At 39.1% G+C, this 23,360-nt stretch overlaps 1 long non-coding RNA gene across 1 annotated transcript in view; it reads left to right on the top strand.

The window, feature by feature from the left end:
• LOC145506123 (uncharacterized) overlaps positions 1-23,360 on the top strand; it is a 101,253-nt gene that overhangs the window by 5,496 nt on the left and 72,397 nt on the right. Inside the window, exon 2 of the long non-coding RNA XR_014053558.1 lies at positions 4,538-4,694. This is a non-coding gene — a long non-coding RNA (uncharacterized LOC145506123). The remainder of the gene's footprint in view (positions 1-4,537; positions 4,695-23,360) is intronic.

The following is a 23,360-nucleotide window of genomic DNA, read 5'->3' as shown; positions in this document are numbered from 1 at the left end:
TCATTTGCATTTTCTTAATCACTAGTAATGATATTGAGTATCCTTTCATGTGCTTACTGGTCATTTGTATGTGAAATGTTTATTAGTGAAACGTTTATTCAGATCTTTTGCCTATTTTTAATGTTATTTTTTATTTTTCAAATTAAAATTTTAATACAATTTTAAAAAGTTACTTTCCATTTAGTTATTACAAAGTATTGGCTATATTACCTGTGTTGTATGATACATGCTTGAGCTTACTTCACAGTCAATAGTTTGTACCTCTCACTCCCCTACTCTTGTATTGCCCTGTCCCCTGCACGCTCACTGGTTACCGGTAGTTTGTTTTCTGTCTGTGAGTCTGATTTTTTTTGTTATTATGTATTAGTGGTAGGGCTAGTGTGCAGTGGTAGGGCTAGTGGTAGGGCTTCCCAGGTGGTGCTAGTGGTAAAGTGGTAAACTGCCTGCCAATGCAGGAGGTATAAGAATTGTGGATTCGACCCCTGGGTTGGGAAGATCCCCTGGAGGAGGGCGTGGCAGCTCACTCTAGTGTTCTTGCTTGGAGAATCCCATGGACAGAGGAACCTGGAGGGCTACAGTCCCTAGGGTCCAAAGGAGTTGGACTCAACTGAAGCAACTTAGCACACAGTATGCAGCCGTTAGCGTGAGACCATTAGGGCCTAACCATTAGCACTTGTGGGTTAGAAGTCCCACTCCACCAGTAGTCTGCTGTCAGTGGTTCTTGGGGCAGAGAGTGAGGAAAGAAGCTGATCTTCTCCCCAGGGCCCTCCAGGCCCTCTGACCTTGGGCTGGTGAATGAGCTGAGGGTGGAGGTGGGACAGGCTGAGGGCTGTGTCCTGAAAGCTCCAGAGCCCTCACCATGGCTGCTCACTGTCCAGACGTGGGCCTTAAGCAGCAGCAATCTTTTTCCCTTTCCCTACCTCTGTGACCCATTGTGGCGGCAGTATCCATGGGTTGCAGTTCCGGAAACTTGGCACCCATTTGGGTGGCCTGAGGAATCTGAGGGCCAGCTGAGTCCTGGGTGCCTGGTTCCCTCTGTGATGACAGCTGGGTAGGGTCTGGGAACCTGACCCTGAGGGCACCGCCAGCTGGGATCTGCCTCTTTAGCTGGGCCTGGGCATTGGCAAGAGGATCCAGACTGGGTACTGGAAGAAGGCTCTTGGGCAGGGTAACCAGTCCTTACAGGGATCTCTCGCTCCTCTTACCCAGTGCCTGAACCTCTGAGGGCAAAAATTGAGCCTTGAAACTTGCCTTTCCTTGTCAAAACAGAGAATACATTTCTTTCAGTGGAGGTTTACAGGAATGTTGTGACCTGACCTCACTTCAGGAACAAAGGATCTGACACCAAGAAGTTTGCAACAGCTAATTATGCCCCTTCCTCACCTTTCCTATAAAAAGCTGTGCTGAAAGTCTTCAGCAAGTTTGAGGTTTTTAAGGCATGAGTAACCATCTCCTTGCACGGTCCTTCACTAAACCTTCTCTGCTCCAAACTCTGACTTTATGTATTGTTTGGTCTCACTTTGTGTTGGGCGCATGGATTTGTATTCATTCTGTAACATTTATATTCACTAGTCTGTTGTATTTTCTAGATTTCACATATAAGTGGTATCATACGTTATCTGTTTGACTTATTTCGCTTAGCATAATGCCCTCCAAATTCCTACACATGGCAAAATTTTGTTCTTTTCATGGCTGAGTAGTATTCCATCATATAGACATACCACCTCTTCTTTATCTGTTTATCTGTTGAGGAAAACTTAAGTTGCTTTCATATTTGGCGATTGTAAATAATGCTGCTGTTAACATTGGGGTACATGTATCTTTTCAAATTGTTTTTGTTTTCTTCAGATGTATACCCAGGAATCGAATTGGTATTCTATTTTTAGTTATATTTTTAGTTTTTTTGAGAAAACTCAAAATATATAATTTTACATATGGTAATGTATATATCCTTATGCTACTCTATGAATTATTCCCACCATCCTCTTTCCCCACTGTGTCCACAAGTCTGTTCTCTATGTCTGTGTCTCCGTGGCTTCCCTGCAGATAGATTCATCAGCACCTTCTTTCTAGATTACTTACATATGTGTGGTGGGCCTGGTGGGCTCCTATGGTGGGCTTCTATAAAGTTACTGCTTTTTCTGTAGATCTTTGTGCACATGAGACCCTGTGTGTGCTCTCTGTGGTATTTGTTTTTCTCTTTCTGAGTTATTTCACTTTGTATAATAGGCTATGTGTTCATCTACCTTGTTAGAACTGAGTCAAATGTGTTCCTTTTTATGGATGAGTAATATTCATTGTTCCAAATTGGGAAAGGAGTACATCAAGGCTGTATATTGTTACCCTGCTTATTTAACTTATATGCAGAGTACATCATGTGAAATGCTGGGCTGGAGGAAGCACAAGCTGGAATCAAGATTGCTGGCAGAAATATCAATAACCTCAGATATGCAGATGACACCATCCTTATGGCACGAAGTGAAGAAGAACTAAAGAGCCTCCTGATGAAAGTGAAAGAGGAGAGTGAAAAGTTGACGTAAAGCTCAACATTCAGAAAACTAAGATCGTGGCATCCAGTCCCATTACTTCATGGCAAATAGATGGGGAAACAGTGGAAACAGTGGCTGACCTTATTTTTTGGGACTCCAAAATCACTGCAGATGGTGACTGCATCCATGAAATTAAAAGATGCTTACTCCTTGGAAGGAAGGTTATGACCAACCTAGATAGCATATTAAAAAGCAGAGACACTACTTTGCCAACAAAGGTCTGTCTAGTCAAAGCTATGTTTTTTCCAGTAGTCATGTATGGATGTGAAAGTTGGACTATAAAGAAAGCTGAGCACAGAAGAATTGATGCTTTTGAACTGTGGTGTTGGAGAAGACTCTTGACAGTCCCTTGGACTGCAAGGAGATCCAACCAGTCCATCCTAAAGGAGATCAATCCTGAGTGCTCATTGGAAGGAGTGATGTTGAAGCTGAAACTCCAATACTTTGGCCACCTCATGCAAAGAGCTGACTTATTTGAAAAGACTCTGATGCTAGGAAAGACTGAGGGCAGGAGGAGAAGGGCTTGACAGAGGATGAGATGGTTGGATGGTATCACCGTCTCAAGGGAGATGAGTTTGGGTAAACTCTGGGTGTTAGTGATGGACAGGGAGGCATGGCATGCTGCAGTCCATGGAGTCGCAAAGAGTTGGACACGACTGAGTGACTGAACTGAACTGAATATTCATTTGTGTATATGTACCACAGTTTCTTTACCCACTTATCTACAGATGGACATCTAGTTTGCCTCCATGTCCTAGCTGTTGTATATAGTGCTGCAATGAACTTTGGGGTACATGTGTTTTTTTCAGTTATTGTTTCCTCAGGGTGTATGTCCAGTAGTAGGACTGTTGGATCATATGGTACTTTTATTCCTAGTTTTTTAAGGAGTCTTCATATTGTTCTCCATTGTGGCTGTATTAATTTGCATTCCTGCCAACAGTGCAAGAGGGTTCCCTTTCTCTACACCCTCTGCAGCTTTTAGGGTTTGTAGATTTTTTGATGATGGCCATTTTGTCCAGTATAAGGTGATACCTCATTGCAGTTTCGATTTGCATTTTTCTAATAATGAGCAATGTTGAGAATCTTTTCATGTGTTTATTAGCCATCTGTGTGTCTTCTTTGGAGAAATGTCGTTTAGGTTTTTTGCCCAATTTTTTATTTGATTTGATTTGATTTGATTATTTTCCTGAGATTGAGCTGAATGAGCTGCTTGTATATTTTGGAGATTAATCGTTTGTCAGTTGTTTCATTTGCAGTTATTTTCCCTTATTTGAGGGTTGTCTTATCTATAATTGTTTATAATTTGCTTTGCTGTCTAAAAGCTTAACTTTAATTTCATCTCATTTGTTTATTTTTGTTTTTATTTCCATTACTATAGCAGGTGTGTCATAGGGGATCTTGCTGTGATTTATGTCAAACATTATTCTGTTTTCCTTTAAGAATTTTATAGTTTCTTGTCTTACATTTATGTCTTTAATCCATTTTGAGTTTATTTTTGTGTATGGTATTAGGAAGTGTTCTACTTTCATGGATCTTTTCTCCATTGTATATTAGTGCTTCATTTATGAAAGATAAGGTGCCCTTTGGTGTATGGGTTTATCTCTGGGCTTTCTATCTTGTTCCATTGGTCTGTATTTCTGTTTTGTGCCAGTACTATACTGTCTTGGTGGCTGTAACTTTGTAGTATAGTCTAAAGCCAAACAGGTTGATTCCTCCAGCTCCCTGTTTTTTTTTCTCAAGATTGCTTTAGCTGTTCAGGGTCTTTTGTATTTCCATACAAATTGTGAAAAATTTTTTCTAGTTCTGTGAAAAATACCATTGGTAATTTGATAAGGATTGCATTTGTTTGTAGATTTTTTTTTTTGATGATGGCCATTCTGACCAGTGTAATGTGATACCTCAGTGTAGTTTTGATTTTCATTTCTCTAATAATTATTGGGGTTGAGCATCTTTTCATGTGTTTGTTTTCCATCTGTATGTCTTCTTAGGTGGGAGCAGGTGTTGGTGTCAAAATGGCTGCCTCAAGAAGAGCGCGCACCAATGAATAATCACTGGTACCTTTGCCACCAGTTTCCTTGTGAGCACATTGACTTAAAGCTGCACCCCCACCCCCTGCCTCTCTAGGATACCCTCCAACACAGGCAGGTAGGTCTGGTCCAGTCTTCTATGAAGTTACTGCTTTTTCCGTGGAAAAGCAGCCGTTTATCCAGTCATCTGTTGATGGACATTTAGGTTGCTTCTATGTCTTGGCTATTGTGAATACAGTAAGTCCCCTATATATGAATGTGTTCCATTCTGAGAGCAAGTTTACTAAGGCCAATTCATTTAAATCCATCAAAGTTAGCCTAGGTATCCAACAAATATTATAATAGCTTTATAATACTTTTCACACAAATAATAAATAAAAAACAAACACAAAGAATAAAGGAAACATTTTAAATCTTATAGTACTGTATTCTAAAGTATAGTAATACAGTACAACAGCTGGCATATAGGGGCTGACATCAATTGAACCACAAGAAGAGTTACTGACTGGAGGAGGCAGAGGATCTGGGAGATGGTAGAGCTGAAGGGTCACCAGCAATAGGAGATGGAGGGCAAGCTGCAGCTTCACTCAGAGGCACAGATTCTAATTCCTTGCTGGATTTAATTCCATCTGCCCTCTTAAAATAAATGATCTAGTGATATTTAGGAAGTAGCTCTTTTTTTCTCATCATAGATGACATGATAGCACTAGCACTGGATTGCATTCTGAACAGCTGCTGGAACCTTTGCCTACTGTTCTACGTTTGAGTCCTATGCCTCAAAAACGCAAGTGTTTTCTCAAGTAAGGAACACCCCCTTGTCATTTTCTATGTCATGAATCTTTATATTTCTTCAGTTATTTTTTCTTCGTCTTGTCTGTCTTCATCATTTTTCTGGTCCTTCAGTTCCTGGTGCTTCTTAGCAGTACCAGCTACATTACTGCTGCTTTTAAGCTTGCTTCCACACATCCTGGGCTTGTACTACTGTACTCTATACAGTTCAGTTCAGTTGTTCATTCGTGTCTGACTCTTTGCGACCCCATGAAGCACAGCATGCCAGGCCTCCCTGTCCATCACCACCTCCCAGAGTTTAGCCAGACTCATGTCCATCGAGTCGGTGATGCCATCCAACCATCTCATCCTCTGTCGCCCCCTTCTAATCCTGCTCTCAATCCTTCCCAGCATCAGGGTCTTTTCCAGTGAGTCAGCTCTTCGCATGAGGTGGCCAAAGTATTGGAGTTTCAGCTTCAACATCAGTCCTTCCAATGAACACCCAGGACTGATCTCCTTTAGGATGGACTGGTTGGATCTCCTTGCAGTCCAAGGGACTGTCAAGAGTCTTCTCCAACACCACAGTTCAAAAGCATCAATTCTTCTGCGCTCAGCTTTCTTCACAGTCCAACTCTCACATCCATACGTGACTACTGGAAAAACCATAGCCTTGACTAGATGGACCTTTGTTGGCAAAGTAATATGCTATCTAGGTTGGTCATAACTTTCCTTCCAAGGAGTAAGCGTCTTTTAATTTCATGGCTGCAATCAGCACCTGCAGTGATTTTGGAGCCCCCCAAAATAAAGTCAGCCACTGTTTCCACTCTTTCCCCATCTATCTGCCATGAAGTGATGGGACCAGATGCCATGATCTTAGTTTTCTGAACGTTGAGCTTTAAGCCAACTTTTTCACTCTCCTCTTTCACTTTCATCAAGAGGCTTTTTAGTTCTTCTTCACTTTGTGCCATAAGGGTGGTGTCATCTGCATATCTGAGTTTATTGATACGTCTCCCGGCAATCTGATTCCAGCTTGTGTTTCTTCCAGTTCAGCGTTTCTCATGATGTACTCTGCATATAAGTTAAATAAGCAGGGTGACAATATACAACCTTGACGTACTCCTTTTCCTATTTGGAACCAGTCTGTTGTTCCATGTCCAGTTCTAACTGTTGCTTCCTGACCTGCATACAAGTTTCTCAAGAGACAGGTCAGGTGGTCTGGTATTCCCATCTCTTTCAGAATTTTCCACAGTTTATTGTGATCCACACAGTCAAAGGCTTTGGCATAGTCAATAAAGCAGAAATAGATGTTTTTCTGGAACTCTCTTGCATTTTTGATGATCCAGCGGATGTTGGCAATTTGATCTCTGGTTCCTCTGCCTTTTCTAAAACCAGCTTGAACATCTGGAAGTTCACGGTTCACGTATAGCTGAAGCCTGGCTTAGAGAATTTTGAGCATTACTTTACAGTACTATACAGTAAAGAACACAAAAGCACAACTACTTGTCGAGGATGCACATACATAACAATGTATCCCAAACAGGTGAACTAACTTTAAGTGATTGGACATGCAATTGAATATTTGCATCTTTGAAAGTTCGACACTTGAAGATTTGCATGTAGGGAACTTGCTGTAGTGCTGCAGTGACTACTGCAGAGTGTACATCTTTTTCAGTTAGATTTTTCTCCAGTTATATGCCCAGGAATGGAAGTGCTGGGTCATATGGTAGTTCTGTTTTTAGTTTCTTAAGAAACATCAATACTGTTCTCTGTAGTGGCTGTACCAATTTACATTCCCACTAATAACATAAGAGGGTTCCTTTTTCTCTCCACCCTCTCTGGCATTTAATATTTGTAGACTTTTTAAATGATGGCTATTCTTACTGCTGTGAGGTGATACCTTATTGTAGTTTTGATTTTCATTTCTCTGGTAATTAGTGATACTAAGCATCTTTTCATTTCCCTGCTAGCCATTTGTATAATGTCTATTTAGGTCTTCTACTGTCTTTTGATTTTTTTTTAATATTGAGCTGTATGAGTTGTTTGTATATTTTGGAGATTAATTCTTTTTTGGTCATATCTTGAGAAAGGAGGACAGAACTTGAGGAATCATGCTTCCTGACTTTAGATCATGCTACAAAGCTACAATAATCAAACCAGCAAGGTACTGGCACAAAAACAGAGACACAGATCAATGAAACAGGATAGAGTCCAGAAATAAACCTACACATTTAGGTTCAATTATGCTATGACAAAGGAGGAAACAGTAAACATTTGGGGAAAGACAGTCTCTTCTATATGTCATGCAGGGAAAACTGCACAGTTACATGTAAAAGGATGAAATTTGAACATTCTCTAACAATGTATACAAAAATTAACTCAAAATGGATTAAAGACCTAAATGTAAAATCAGATACTATAAAACTCCTAGAGAAAAACATAGGTGAACACTCTCTGACTTAAATTACAGGAATATTTTTTTGGATCCATTTCCTAAAGTAAAAAAAATAAAAGATAACATAAATTATTGGGGCCTAGTTAAAATTAAAAGGTTTTGAACAGCAAAGGAAATCATCAACAATCTTTTGCCTATTTTTATTTGCTATTCATCTTATTATCAAATTGTAGTATTTCTTTGTATATTATGGATAAAAATCTTCTTTATGTAGTTATCAAAGTGTTCCCCAGTGATCTCCACCTTCTGTCATTCATACCAATGTGTAGTTGTTGTTTGGTTGCTAAGTCCTGTCCAACTCTTTGCCACCCCATGTACTATAGCACACCAGATTCCCCTGTCCTTCACTGACTCCCAGAATTTGCTCAAATTCATTTTCATTGAGTCAGTGATGCCATCTAACCATCTCATCCTTTGTTGCCCATTTCTCCTCTTGCCCTCAATCTTTCCCAGCATCAAGTTCTTTTCCAGTGAGTCAGCTCTTTGCATCAAGTAGCCAAGGTATTGGAGCTTCAGTATCAGTCCTTCCAGTGAATATTCGGGGTTATGTAGACTCTGAATGTGAAGAACCTTTCCAAATTGTCCCAAGATTGGCCTATATTACCAATAGTGTACAGCTGCAGTAATATTTTATCCCCTAAGTTAGGTTTGAAAAAAGGCTGTGGCGATTGTCTCAGGCAATTGCTTTCTTACTGTCTTTCCTAGATCACCCACTCTGGGGAATGTAAGCTGCCATGTTTTGAGTAGCTCTATAGGGAGACCCATGTGTCAGGGAACTGAAATTTCTGTTACCAAATTCAGATGTTGAAGCCCTAACCCTTAGTATCTCCAGATGTGGTTGTTTGGCGATCAGGCCTTTGAAGAGGTGATTAAATTAAAATGAGGCCATTCAGTTGGGTCCTATGCAGTTCTTCTAAGATGAGGAAATTTGGACACAAAAGGAGATATCAGGGATGTATGCACACAGAGAAAAACTATGTGAAGACATAGCAAGCTCATCTACAACTTGAGGAGAGAGGCTTCAACTCAGAAGGAACAAGACCTGCTGACACCCTGGTCTTGGACTTCTGGCCTCTGGAAGTTTTGGGAAATAAGCACTTATTATTTAAGCCACTCAGTTTGTACTATTTTGTTACAGCAGTCTTAGCAAACTGATACTCTGAGTAGCAAATAGCAAGGATCTGAGGCTTCATAACAGCCATGTGAGTGAGCTTGGAAGCACTTTCTCTAGTCCTTTATTTAAGTATATAATTTTATTTATTTGTTTTTGGCTGTGCTGGGTCTTCGTTGCTGTGCTGGCTTTTTTCTCGTTGTGGAGATCTGGGGCTACTGTTTGTCATGGTGCGCAGGCTTCTCAGAGCAATGCTGCTTTTGTTGTGGAGCGAGGCTCTAGGGCACTCAGGCTTCAGTAGTTGGCACCTGGGCTCTGTAGTATGGCTCCCAGGCTCTAGAGTACAGGCTCAATAGCTGTGGCACTCTGAGGCATGTGGGATCCTCCTGTACCAGGGATCAAACCCATTTCTCCTGCATTGGCAGATGGTTCTTTACCACTGAGCCACCAGAGAGGCCCACGTTCTCTACTCCTACTAATCAGAGTCTTGACATGAGTACAGCTCTGACTGACAGCTGCACTCATATTCCTCAGATTAAAAAATTGTGTGAGATAATAAATATTTGTTGTTTTAAACCACTAACTTTCCAGGCAATTGCTACATAGCAATAGATAATTATGACAAGATTTTTGTATGGTTTGCAAATTTTTCTCCCCATACTTATTTTTAATTTTCCTAATGTGTCTTTTAAAGAGCAAAAGTTAAACATTTCAGTGAAGTAATTGGTTTTTTTTATCAGTTTTTAAAATAAATTATGCTTTTTGTGTCACAGTAATAAATTTTTCCCTGGTAACTCAGTCGGTAAAGAATCTGCTTGCATGCAGGTGACCTGGGTTCGATCCCTGGGTTGGGAAGATCCCCTGGAGAAAGGAATGGCCACCCACTTGAGTATTCTTGCCGGGATTCCATGGACAGAGAGGAGCCTAGTGGGCTACAGTCCATGGGGTTGCAAAGAGTTGGACATGATGGAGTGACTAGCACACACAATAAATGTTTGCCTAGGCTGAGGTCCCAAAGATTGTTTTCCCAAGTTTTCTAAAAGCTTTGATAATTTTAGCTCTTACATTTAGGTCTCTGACCCATTTTGAGTTGTTCTTTTAATACTACAAAGTAATGATTTGACTTCTTTGCGTATGGATAGCTTACTGTTTTAGCATTATTTGTTAAAATTATTCTTCCCTTTTGAATTGCCTTGACATTTTATAAAAAATCAAGTGACCACAAAGGTAAGAATTTATTACTGGACTTTCTATCCTGTTTCATTGATATGTAGGTCTGTCTTTGCACCAATACCACACTCTCTTGATTTGTTGTTGTTTGGTTGCTCAGTCATGTCCAACTCTGTGACCCCATGGACTGCAGCGTGCCAGACTTCCCTGTCCTTCACCATCTCCCAGAGCTTGCTCAAACTCATGTCCATTGAGTCGGTAATCCAACCAATTCATCCTCTGTTGTCCCTTTCTCCCCCTGCCTTCTATCTTTCCCAGCATCAGGGAAACTGATCATCAGGGAAACTCACTCATCTTTTCCAGTAAGTCAGCTTGTTACATCAGGTGGCCAAAGTATTGAAGCTTCAGTTTCAGCATCAGTCCTTCCAATGAATATTCAGAGTTGATTTCCTTTAGGATTGACTGGTTTGATCTCCTTGCAGTCCAAGAGACTCTCAAGAGTCTTCTCCAACACCACAATTCAAAAGCATCAATTCTTTGGCACTCAGCCTTCTTTATGGTCCAACTCTCACATCCATGCATGACTACTGGAAAAACCACAGCTTTGACTATACAGACCTTTGTCAGCAAAGTAATGTCTCTGATTTTTAATACACTGTCTAGGTTTGTCTCTTGATTACCATAACTTTAAGTTTTAAAATCAGATAATTAAATCCTTCTAATTTTGTAAAAATATCTTGGCTATTCTAGGTCTTTTGCATATTCATATAAATTTTAGGATCAGTTTATCAGTTTCTACAAAAGAGCTTGCTGGAATTTTGACAAAGATTGTGTAGAACTGATAAATCATTTGGGAGAGAACTGGCACCTTAATGGTAATATGTTTTATTGTGGTTGTTTAGTCTCCCAGTTGTGTCTGACTCTTTTGCAACCCCATGTACTGTAGCCTGCCAGGCTCTTCTGGTGTGTTTTATTACAGTCCATGAAAATGGAATGTCACTCATTTATTTAGATTGTCTGTTAGGTTCATTTAACAATGCTTTGTAGTTTTTAGTGTAAAATTTTTTGCATGTCTTTTGCTAAATGTATTCCTAAGTGTTCTTTTTAATGTGATTTTGAAAGGGATTAGTTTAAGTTTTGGATATTTCATTGCTAGCATATATACAATTGATTTTTTATGTTGATTTTATATCCTCAAACCTTTCTAAATTTATTTATTTTATTACATATGTTATACATAATGTATATCTGATTGAATTTGCTAGTATTCTGTTTCTATGTTTCCATGTGTGTTAATGAGGGATATTTGTCTATAGCTCTCTTTTCTTGGAATGTGATCACGTTTTGTCTTCAGTATTTTCTTCTTATCCCTTAACTTTTATGTCTCCCATCTTTTCATTGCTTCTAGATACATTTCTGGCAGAGATCCCCAACTAATTTCTACCTTACTAATTTGTTATTTTATGGCATCTAATCTTCAGCAATCTATCTGCTCAGTTCATTTCAATGACTGTATTTTTCATAATCAGTGAAATAACTGGAAGCCAGAAGCTTATTAGTGCTTCATATTGCTAATATTCTTTCTTATCTTTTTGGTGACATTTCTTTTACTCATTTAAGATTTCTCACTAGTTTTGGTCTAGTAATTCTGCTCCTCTAGGACAAATTGTCCAGTTTTTTTTTTTAATTTCTTTTGTGGATTTATACTCTACAACTGTAATATTTTCCCTATGATCTCATATTCCCTTGGGAGTATCAGCAACTTCAGCTGTAATTCATACTTGAAAGGGAGGATCAAAAACCTGAAACTTGGACTGTGATTTCTCTGATGCGATTTCTTTTCTTTTTTTTTTTTTGAGATGGTACAGGAAAGGGGAACCTCAGGGTGAAAAGCTGTTTGTGTTACAATCTGGACTCTGCTAGTTCCATTCTGCCTTTCCTTGAAGAGAACATGCCCTTAGGTTTTCCCCCAGTATCCCTGCATTGCCATCCCTTCTCCATTAGCTGCTGTATTCTGTGGCATCATTTAGACCCCAGTGTGAAGGGAAGTAAAGGAGAGAACTATTCCAAGCCTACCTGTATGTGTAGTTATCAGCTTCCCCATGTAACTCTGCCTGCTTGGATAGGTGCTGGACTGGACCTGTTGTTTTCATGCCCACCTCATGTTGGGGTGGGCTGTGATGCTCCAGGATGATATGATTAGAAAAGGGCACAATTAGAGAGCCCATCTCTCCATTCTACTCCTTACCTAAACTAGTGTGCATCTGTGATGCCAGGCTTTCCTTTTTCCACTACAATGGTATTCAACTCCCTTTCATCTCCCAGGGGTTTCTTAGAGTTTCTGAGTTATTCTCCAAGATCCATCATCACCCTCTCACTTACATGACATCTCAAAGATTAGATTTGGGTGCCCCAGGAAGGCAGTAGTGTTGTTAATTTCATTTCTTTTCAGGAACTGAATTCTACAAATTGAACTTTTAGGAGGTAGTCATGATAATGAATTTCTGAAATTACTTTAAGGGTAAGTCAAAGATCCTTCTTACTGGGCTTCCTGTGACATTGCTCAAATTTTCAAAGGATGCAAAACATTTCATTATATTCCCAAAGGTTTCTTTATATTCCCAACTTTGAGGCAATGCAGAAATTCCTGCATATTTGTTCACGGACTGTTGCATCACTGTCACTTTGTGTACTTGATCAAAAACAGATTTCTGGGCCTCTTCCTAGAGATAGTTAATCAAAATGGAGAGATCTATTAGGAAACCTTTTTAACAAGTGTCTTTGTGCATACTTCTAATGTATAATCAGATTTGGAAACCAGCTGGGGAAGGCATTACAGCTGCCACTGTCCAGTATGGTACCACTGGCCACAGTGGCTATTGACCACTTGAAATGTACTGATCCAAGCTGAGATGTAGTATAAGTGTGAAATATTTACACTGGATTACATGCAGTATAAATGTGAAATACATTGGATTACAAAGATTTAGTATAAAATTTAATAACTTTCATATTGAGTACATGTTGAAATAGTATTTTAGATACAGTGGGCTGTGTATAATACATTATTAAAATTATTTTCACTTGTTTCATTTTATTTTTTAAAATGTAGGTACTTGAAAATTTTAAATTATGTATGTGGCTCACATTAAATTTTCATTGGACAATGCTAGACCAAAGGACCAAGAAGATACTATTAAAATTTAAATTCTAATTAGATGGGCCTAACGTAATGTGAATAATCAAGAATTAGCTAAGTGTGTTAGTTCACTGATTAATTCATTAATTCAGTCAATAAATATTTGTTTCTTCAGTGTACTTTCCAGACTGCTGCCTGAGCATCTTTGTGAAACACAAGTCTGATAATGTCGGTCAACGCCTTAAAACTCTTGAATGCCTAATGTTGCTCTAAGGACGAAAGAACTAAATCCTTATCATGGGCTTGCAAAGACCCCTTATATTCTGGCCCATAGCTTCTCCTCAGCCTCATTGCTAATTACTCATCCTCTAGATGGCCAGTTAGCACTACTTTCCTAGAGGAGCCTTCCTTAGCTATTCCTCCTCCTCCTGCTCCAGCCTCAGTAGAATTTCTGTGTGTTTCTTTCAAATTGTAATAATATATTCATGAATATTATCATTTTATTAATACTAGTTTCTCTCCAGATAGTGAGCTCATTAAGCACAGGGACCTTGCCTTTTTGCTCATTTTAAAATGCCAACTTGGGTCACCGTGTCTAGTTTACAACACACAAGAAGACTTGAAGGACTTGAGCATCTGTTTGCATCATGCACCAGGCTATTCTGTGTGATTATCAACATTAAAATCTATACTGTCTTCAGGGGAGTTACAGTTAAGTGAAGGAAGACAAACGTGTGAAAAGCAGTAACAATAAAGTGAAGCAAGTGTAGAGGGAAAAATGTGATATAAAGAGAAGGCAGCCTGCATTCCTTTGTAGGGAAAGTTGGGAGAGCCTTCCTAAGGAGCTGACTTGAAGAATGATCAGGAATTGGCCAGGAGGTCGAGGTGGGAAAGCTTTCTAGACAGAGGAATGAAAAAGTGTACCATGTTTATGGAACAGCAGATAAGTTAGGTGTGAACTACTGGAGTATAATGACTGATTAGAAAGGAGGGAGAGAAGATTGACAAGTGATCAGAGGTCAGGTCTTCAAGGCCTAATAGGCCTTGGAGAGAAGCTTGCATGTCTTCATTTCCTGAGCAGTCAGGAGCCAGATTCGTTTCCTGAGCCTGTGTTCTTAGGTTGGGACACAGAAACAAGTGGTCAGGGGAGAAACCACTGGTTGGTTCTGGGTATGATTATTCTTTAGCAGGGGAACATGACATTCTGTGATTTGGATGGGCTTGTTATTACAACACAAGTAACAGTTCCCAAAGAATTGGCTGGATCTGTTATTGGCAAAAGCATGATAAGGCTCGAATAAATAAATCATGATTCAGAAGGTTTTAGTCATAATTGATGAGCCTTTAGAAGGATCCAGTAATTGGGTCATTGGCTATTAGAGGAATCTAGGACCTAATACAAAAGGCATTGTGTTTGCGGCAAAGAAGTATGTGGACTAGGTTCCTAAAACGATTTTAGAAAAAAGTTTTCTGAAAAAAAATCTAAAATTTTTATTTTTATCTTTTAATACCTAAAGCACTGAAAACAGCAATTTTTACTAGCCAGAATAATACTTAGTTTTGAAACCAAACTAAACAAATTCTGCTTGTTTTAATTTCTCACCTACAACTGTTAAACCAAAAACTTGTTTGTGTTTACTAATTACATTTTGTACAAAGTTTTAAATTTTTCATTGTAGGAAAACTTGAAAGGAAAGTTTCTCTGTGGTATTTTGAATTATATTGGAAATATTAAGGGACAGTTAAATATTACTTTAACTGAACATTTTGTATAGCATCTTGGCATTTGTATTGGTTGTTAAATGGCTTAATCTCTTTTACAAATCCAAAACATGTCACTGAGAAAAACTAAATATAAAATCCATAAAGTTAAAGTTTTCCTTTTTTTAATGAATTACTCCTTTTAATGAAAATATTGCTATTAATATTTTGGAATAGGTATCATTCACACCAGTTACATGACAGCAGATTGAAATAGAAAAAATAGGGCTATTATCTGGGTTTTTTAACTAATGAAAGCTATTTATAGAATAATGGAACATACATGGATGAAATAAGTTATCCTGGTTACAGAGGAGGGGCAGTGAAATCACAGAGAGCTAGGTTAAAATTATGTCTCTGCAAGTTTTCTGCCATTTGACCTTGGGCAAAATCTCAGTTCTTCATATGTCAATTTATTTTAGGATTAAATGCATGAAAGCTTTTAGTACAGTTCCTCACAAGAAGAAAATACCTAACATAACATGCTGCTGCTGCTGCTAAGTCGCTTCAGTTGTGTCCAACTCTGTGTGACCCCATAGATGGCAGCCCACCAGGCTCCGCCGTCCCTGGGATTCTCCAGGCAAGAATACTGGAGTGGGTTGCCATTTCCTTCTCCAGTGCATGAAAGTGAAAAGTGAAAGGGAAGTCCCTCAGTTGTGTCCGACTCTTAGCGATCTCATGGACTGTAGCCCACCAGGCTCCTCCATCCATGGGATTCTCCAGGCAAGAGTACTGGAGTGGGGCATAAGTAAATCATTAATGATTGTTATTGTTTTTTTTAATTTTTGGTTCTCTTTAATTGTACTGAAGTATAGTTGATTTACAATGTAGTGTTAATTTCTGCTGTACAAGTGACTCAGTTATACATACATAATTTTTTTGTATATGTAAAAGAATATATATATGCTTTTTCATATTCTTATCCATTGTGGTTTATCACAGGATATAGAATATAGTTCCCAATGTTATACAGTAGTAGGACCTTGTTGTCTATCCATTCTATATATAATAGTTTGTATCTGCTAATCCCAAACTCCCAATCCTTCTTTTCCCTACTCTTCACACCTTTGCAGCCACAAATCTGTTCTCTGTATCTGTGGGTCTGTTTTTGTTTCATAGATATGCTGTGTTGTATTTTAGATTCCACATGTAAGTGATATTATGTGGTATTTGTCTTTCTCTTTGACATATTTCAGTTTGTATGATAATCTCTGGTTGCATTTGTGTTGCTGCAAATGGCATTATTTTGTTCTTGTTTATAGCTAATATTCCATTGTATATACGTACTATATCTTCTTTATCCATGCATCTGTCAATAGACATGTAAGTTGTTTCCATGTCTTGACTATTGTGTATAGTGCTGCTACGAAAATAGGAGTGCGTGTATCTTTTTGAATTATGGTTTTGTCTGGTTATATGCTGAGGAGTGGGCTTGCCGGATCATATGGCAACTCTATTTTTAGTTTTTTTGAGAAACCACCATATAGTTTTCCATCATGGCTGTACCGATTGACGTTCCTACCAACAGTGTAAGAAGTGTAAGAGGGTTCCCTTTTTTACAACATCTTCTCCAGCATTTGTTACTTGTAGACTTTTAAAAATTTCATTTATCTATTTTAATTGGAAGCTAATTACCTTACAGTGTTGTGGTGGTTTTTGCCATACATCAACATGAATAAGCCACAGGTGTACATGTGTCCCGCCATCCTGAACCCCCCTCCTGCCTCCTTCCCCACCCCATCCCTCTCGGTTGTCCCAGAGCACCGGCTTTGAGTGCCCTGCTTCATGCATCGAACTTGCACTGGTCATCTATTTTACATATGCTGCTGCTGCTAAGTCACTTCAGTCGTGTCCGACTCTGTGCAGCCCCACAGATGGCAGCCCACCAGGCTCCTCTGTCCACAGGATTCTCTAGGCAAGAATACTGGAATGGGTTGCCATTTCCTTCTCTGTTTACATATGCACTGGTCATCTATTTTACATACATATTTCAGTGCTATTCTCTCAAATCATCCCACCCTTGCCTTCTCCCACATAGTCCAAAAGTCTGTTCTTTACATCTGTGTCTCTTTTGCTGTCTTGCATATAGGGTCGTCAGTACCATCTTTCTAAATTCCATATATTTGTGTTAGTATACTGTATTGGTGTTTCTCTTTCTGACTTACTTCACTCTGTATAATAGGCTCCAGTTTCATCCACCTCATTAGAACTAACTCAAATGTGTTCTTTTTTATAGCTGAGTAATATTCTGTTGTGTATATGTACCACAACATTCATCTGCCATTGGATATCTAGATTGCTTCCATGTTCTAGCTATTGTAAAAAGTGCTGCAGTGAACATTGGGGTACATGTGTCTCTTTCAATTCTGGTTTCCTCAGTGTGTATGCCCAGCAGTGGGATTGCTGGGTCATATGGCAGTTCTGTTTTCAGTTTCTTTAAGGAATCTCCATACTGTTTTCCACTGTGGCTGTACATTCCCACCAACAGTATAAGAGGGTTCCCTTTTCTCCACACCCTCTCCAGCATTTATTGTTTGTAGACTTTTTGATGGCAGCCATTCTGACTGGCGTCAGATGGTACCTCTTGATTTTGATTTGCATTTCTCTGAAGAAAGCTGAACGCCGAAGAATTGATGATTTTGAACTGTGGTGTTGGAGAAGACTCTTGAGAGTCCCTTGGACTGCAAGAAGGTCCAATCAGTCCATCCTAAAGGAGATCAGTCCTGGGTGTTCATTGGAAGGACTGATGTTGAAGCTGAAACTCCAATACTTTGGCCACCTCATGTGAAGAGTTAACTCATTGGAAAAGACCCTAATGCTGGGAAGGATTGGGGGCAGGAGGAGAAGGGGACGACAGAGGATGAGATGGTTGGATGGCATCACTGACTTGATGGACATGGGTTTGGGTAAACTCCGGAAGTTGGTGGTGGACAGGGAGGCCTGGCGTGCTGCAATTCATGGGGTCGCAAAGAGTCGGACATGACTGAGCGACTGAACTGAACTGAACTGATAATGAAAGATGTTGAGCATCTTTTTATGTGTTTGTTAGTCATCTGTATGTCTTCTTTGGAAAAATATCTGTTTAGTTCTTTGGCCCACTTTTTTATTGGGTCGTTTATTTTTCTGGTATTGAGTTGCATGAGCTGGTTGTATATTTTGGAGATTAATTCTTTGTCACTTGTTTCCTTTGCTATTATTTTGTCCAATTCTGAAGGCTGCCTTTTCACCTTGCTTTGTTGTACAAAAGCTTTTAAGTTTAATTAGGTCCCATTTGTTTATTTTTGTTTTTATTTCCATTACTCTGGGAGGTGGGTCATAGAGGATCCTGCTGTGATTTATGTCAAGAATGTTCTGCCTAGGTTTTCCTCTAAGAGTTTTATAGTATCTGGTCTTAAGTTCATGTCTTTAATCCATTTTGAGTTTATTTTTGTGTGTGGTATTAGAAAGTGTTCTAGTTTCATTCTTTTACAACTTGTAGACTTTTTAATGATGGCCATTCTGATTGGTGTGAGGTGATAGCTCATCGCAGTTTCATTTCTCTAGTAATTAGTGATGATGAGTATCTTTTCATGTGTTTATGAGCCATCTGTATGTCTCCTTTGAAGAAATGTCTACTTAGGTCTTTTACCCATTTTATGACTGGGGTGTTTGTTTTTTGTTATTGAATTATAAAAGTTGTCTGTATATTTTGGAAATTAAGGGCATTGTTGATAGCATCATTTGCAATACTTTCTCCCAATATATAAGTTGGCTTTTTGTTTTATGTCTTCCTTTGCTGTGCCAAAGCTGATGAATTTGATTATTTCCCATTTGTTTATTTTTGCTTTATTTCTGCTGCCTTGAGAGACTGACTTAAGAAAATATTGGTACGATTTATGTCAGAGAAAGTTTTGCCTATGTTCTCTTCTAAGATTTAATGGTGTCTTATATTTAAATCTTCAAGCAGTTTTGAGTTTATTTTTGTGCAGTGTCAGGTTGTGTTCTGAGTTCATTGATTTACATGCAGCTTTCTAATTTTCCCAGCACCACTAGATGAAGAGACTGTCTTCTCCCCATAAATTGTTCATAGGTGTTGGGTTTATTTCTGGGCTCTCTGTTCTATATGTTTTGTTGTTGTTCAGTCATTAAGTTGTGTCCAGCTCTTTAAGACCCCGTGGACTGCAGCACACCAGGCTCCCATGTCTTTCACTATTTCCTAGAGTTTGCTCAAATCTGTGTTCAATGAGCTGGTGATGTTACTTAACCATCTTATCCTCTGACACCCCCTTCTCCTTTTAAAAGACTTCAATCTTTCCCAGCATCAGGGTCATTTCTAATGAGTTGGCTCTTTGCATTAAGTGATCAAAGTATTATAGCTCAACAGCAATCCTAATTGAATACTCACTGTTGATTTCCTTTAGCGTTGACCAGTTTGATATCCTTACAGTCCAAGCGACCCTCAAGAGTCTTCTCCAGCACCACAATTCAAAAGCATCAATTTTTGGAGGTCAGCCTTTTTTATGGTCCAACTCTCATATCTGTACATGACTGCTGGAAAAACCATAGCTTTGGCTATCTGTCACTGTTTCCACTTTTCCTCCTTCTATTTGCCATGAGGTGATGGGACCCAATGCCATGATCTTAACTTTTTTAATGTTGAGTTTTAAGCCAACCTTTTTTACTCACCTCTTGCATCCTTATCAAGAGGCTCTTTAGTTCCTCTTCTCTTTCTGCCATTAAAGTAGTATTATCTGCATATCTGAGGTTGCTGATATTTTTCCCAGCAATCCTGACTCCAACTTGTGAGTCATCCAGCTCGGCATTTCACATGATGTACTTTGTATAGCAGTTAAATTAGAAGGGTAACAATATCCAGCCTTGTTGTACCCTTTTCCCAATTTTGAACCAGTCCTATTGTTCCATGTCTGGTTCTAACTATTGCTTCTTCACCTGCATACAGGTTTCTTAGGAGGCAGGTAAGGCGATCTGGTATTTCCATCTCTTTAAGACTTTTCCACAGTTTGTTGTGATCCACACAGTCAAAGACTTTAGTATGGTACTCAATGAAGCAGAAGTTTTTCTGGAATTCCCTTGCTTTCTCTGTCCAATGGATAGATCCAGTGGATGTTGGCATTTTGGTTCCTCTGGTTCATTCTGGTTCCTCTGTCTTTTCTGTATCCAGCTTGTACATCTGGATGTTCTTTGTTTGCATACTGATGAAGCCAGCTTGAAGGATTTTGAGAGTTACCCTACTAGCATGTGAAATGAATGCAGTTATTCCATAGTTTGAACATGTTTTGGCACTGCCCTTCTTTGGAATTGAAGTAAAAATTGACCTTTTCCGGTCCTGTGGCCACTGCTGAGTTTTCCAAATTTGCTTGCATGTTGAGTGCAGCACTTTAACAGCATCATCTTTTAGGATTATGACTAGCTCAGGTGGAATTCTGTCACTTTCACTGGCTTTGTTTGTAGTAATGCTTCATAAGGCCCACTTGATTTCACACTCCAGGACATCTGACTCTAGATGAGTGACCACAGTGTCATGGTTGTTGTTGTTCAGTTGGACAGTTGTGTCTGACTCTTTGCAACCCCATGGACTGCAGCACTGCAGGCCTCCCTGTCCCTTACCATCTCCCGAAGTTTGTCCAAGTTCATGTCCATTGCATTGGTGATGCCATCCAGCCATCTCATCCTCTGATGTCCTGATGCATTGTGGTTATCTGGGTCATTAAGACCTCTTTTTTGTAGTTCTTCTGTGTATTCTTGCTGCTTCTTTTGAATCTCTTCTGCTTCTGTTAGGTATTCACAAGTTTCTGTCCTTTATCATGCCCATCCTTGCATGAAAATTTCCCTTGATCTCTCCAATTTTCATAAAGAGATCTCTAGTCTTTCCCATTCTGTTGTCTTCCTCTATTTGTTTGCATTGTTTATTTAAAAAGGACTTTCTATCTCCTTGCTATTCTCTGGAACTCTGCATTCAGTTGGGTATATCTTTCCCTTTCTACCTTGTCTTTTCCTTCTCTTCTTTCCTCAGCTATTTCTAAAGCCTCTTTAGACAACCACTTTACGTTCTTGTATTTCTTTTTCTTGGGGATGGTTTTGGTCGCTGCTTCCTGTACGATGTTACAAACCTCCCTCTGTATTTCTTCAGGCACTCTGTCTACCAGATCTAATCCCTTGAATCTATTCATCACCCCCACTGTATAATCATAAGGGATTTGATTTAGGTCATACCTGTATGGCCTAGAGGTTTTCTCTACTTTCTTCAATTGAAGCCTGAATTTTGTAATAAGGAGGCTTCCCTGGTGGCTCAGATGGTAAAGAATCTGCCTGCAATGCAGGAGACCCAGGTTTAATCCCTGGAGGAGGGAATGGCTACCCATTCCAGTATTCTTGCCTGGAGAAGTCCATGGACAGAGGAATCTGGCAGGCTACAGTCCATGGGGTCGCAAATAGTCAGACACAATGATTTGAGCTACAGTCAACTCCAGGTCTTGTTTCTGCTGACTGTATAGAGCTTCTCCATCTTTGGCTGCAAAGAAAATAATCAGTTTGATTTCGGGATTAACCATTGGGTGATGTCCATGTGTAGAATCATCTCTTGTGTTGTTGAAAAAGGGTGTTTGCTATGACCAGAGAGTTCTCTTGATTAAACTGTTAGCCTTTGTTCTGCTTCATTTTGTACTTACAGGCCAAACTTGCCTGTTACTTCAGGTATTTCTTGACTTTTTGCATTCCAATCCCCTATGATGAAAAGGACATCTATTTTTTGTGGTTGTTATAGTCCTGAAGGTCTTGTAGGTCTTCATGGAACCAATCAACTTCAGCTTCTTTGGCATTAGTGGTTGGGGCAGAGACTTGGATTACTGTGATGTTGAATGGTTTGCCTGGGAAATGAACTGAGATCATTCTGTCATTTTTGAGATTGCACCCAAATACTGCATTACAGACTCTTGACTATGAAGGCTACTCCATTTCTTCTATGGGGTTCTTGCTCACAGTAGTGGATATTAATATAATGGTCATCTGAATTAAATTTACCTCTTCCCATCCATTTTATTTCACTGATTTCTAAGATGTTGATGTTCAGTCTTGCCATCGCACTCTTGGCCATATCCAATTTCCTTTGATTCATGGACCTAACATTCTAGATTCCTATGCAGTATTATTCTTTGCAGCATCAGACTTTCACCACCAGAGAAATCCACAACTGAGCATTGTTTCCATTTTGTTCCAGTTGCTTTATGCATTCTGGAGTTATAAATACTTGCCCTCTGCTCTTCCCCAGTAGCCTATTGAACAACTTCCAACCTGGGGGGCTCATCTTTGGTGTCATATGTTTTTGCTTTTTCAAAATGTTCATGGGTTTTTCATAACAAGAATACTGGAGTGGTTTGCCGTTCCCTTCTCCAGTGGACCATATTTTCTCAAAACTCTTCACTATGACTCGTCCATCTTGGGTGGCCCTACATGGCATGGCTCACAGTTATGCAAGCCCCTTCACCAAGACAAGACTGTGATCCATGATCCATGTGATCCACGCAGATACCAGTGTTTTGATTACTATATCTTTGTAGTGTTGTCTGAAGTCTGGGAGGTTTATGCCACCTGCTTTGTTCCTTCTTCTCAGGATTGTTTTGGCAATTTTTTTTTCATATACATTTTAGGATTGTTTGGTCTAGTTCTGTGAAAAATGTCATGGGTAATTTGATATGGTTTGCATTAAATCTGTAGATTGCTTTGGATACTATTGCCATTTTAATACCAATTTTTGCAATCCAAGAGCCTGAGATATCTCCCCATTTCTTTGATTCATCTTCGGTTTTCTTTATTAATGTTTTATAGTTCTTGTCATATAAATCTTTCACCACCTTGGTGAGGTTTATTCTCAAGGTTTCTTTTTTGGCGCATTTTAAAGGGGATTATTTGTTTACACTTGATATCTGCTGTTTCATTTAGCATAAATGTTAGGGTAAAGAAATGCAACTGATTTCTGTATGTTAACCTCTTTATCCTTTTACTTTGCTGAATTCATTTATCATTTCTAGTTGTTTTTTCTGGAGTCTCTAGGATTTTCTATATATAGTATCATTTTATCTGTGTATAATGACAATTTTATATCTTTCCTACCAATTTGAATACATTTGATTTATTTTTGTTGTCTGATTGCTGTGGCTAAGACTTCCAATATTGTGTTGAAGAGAACTGGTGAGAGTTGCATCCTTGTCTTGTTATAGATTTTAGCTGGAAGGCATTCAGCTTTTCACCATTGAGTATGTTATAGGCTGTGGGTTTGCTGTAACTAGATTTTATTATGTTGAGATATATTCCCTCTATATCCACTTTGGTAAGAGTTTTTCACATGAATGGATGTTGAATTTTATTGAATGTTTATTCTATATCT

This window comes from Giraffa tippelskirchi, chromosome 5 (genome assembly GCF_054371585.1).
Source record: "Giraffa tippelskirchi isolate mGirTip1 chromosome 5, T2T-mGirTip1v1.2.pri, whole genome shotgun sequence".
Lineage (NCBI taxonomy): Eukaryota > Metazoa > Chordata > Mammalia > Artiodactyla > Giraffidae > Giraffa > Giraffa tippelskirchi.
Note: the sequence above shows the minus strand (reverse complement) of the source record. Positions and strands in the feature narration are given on the sequence as shown.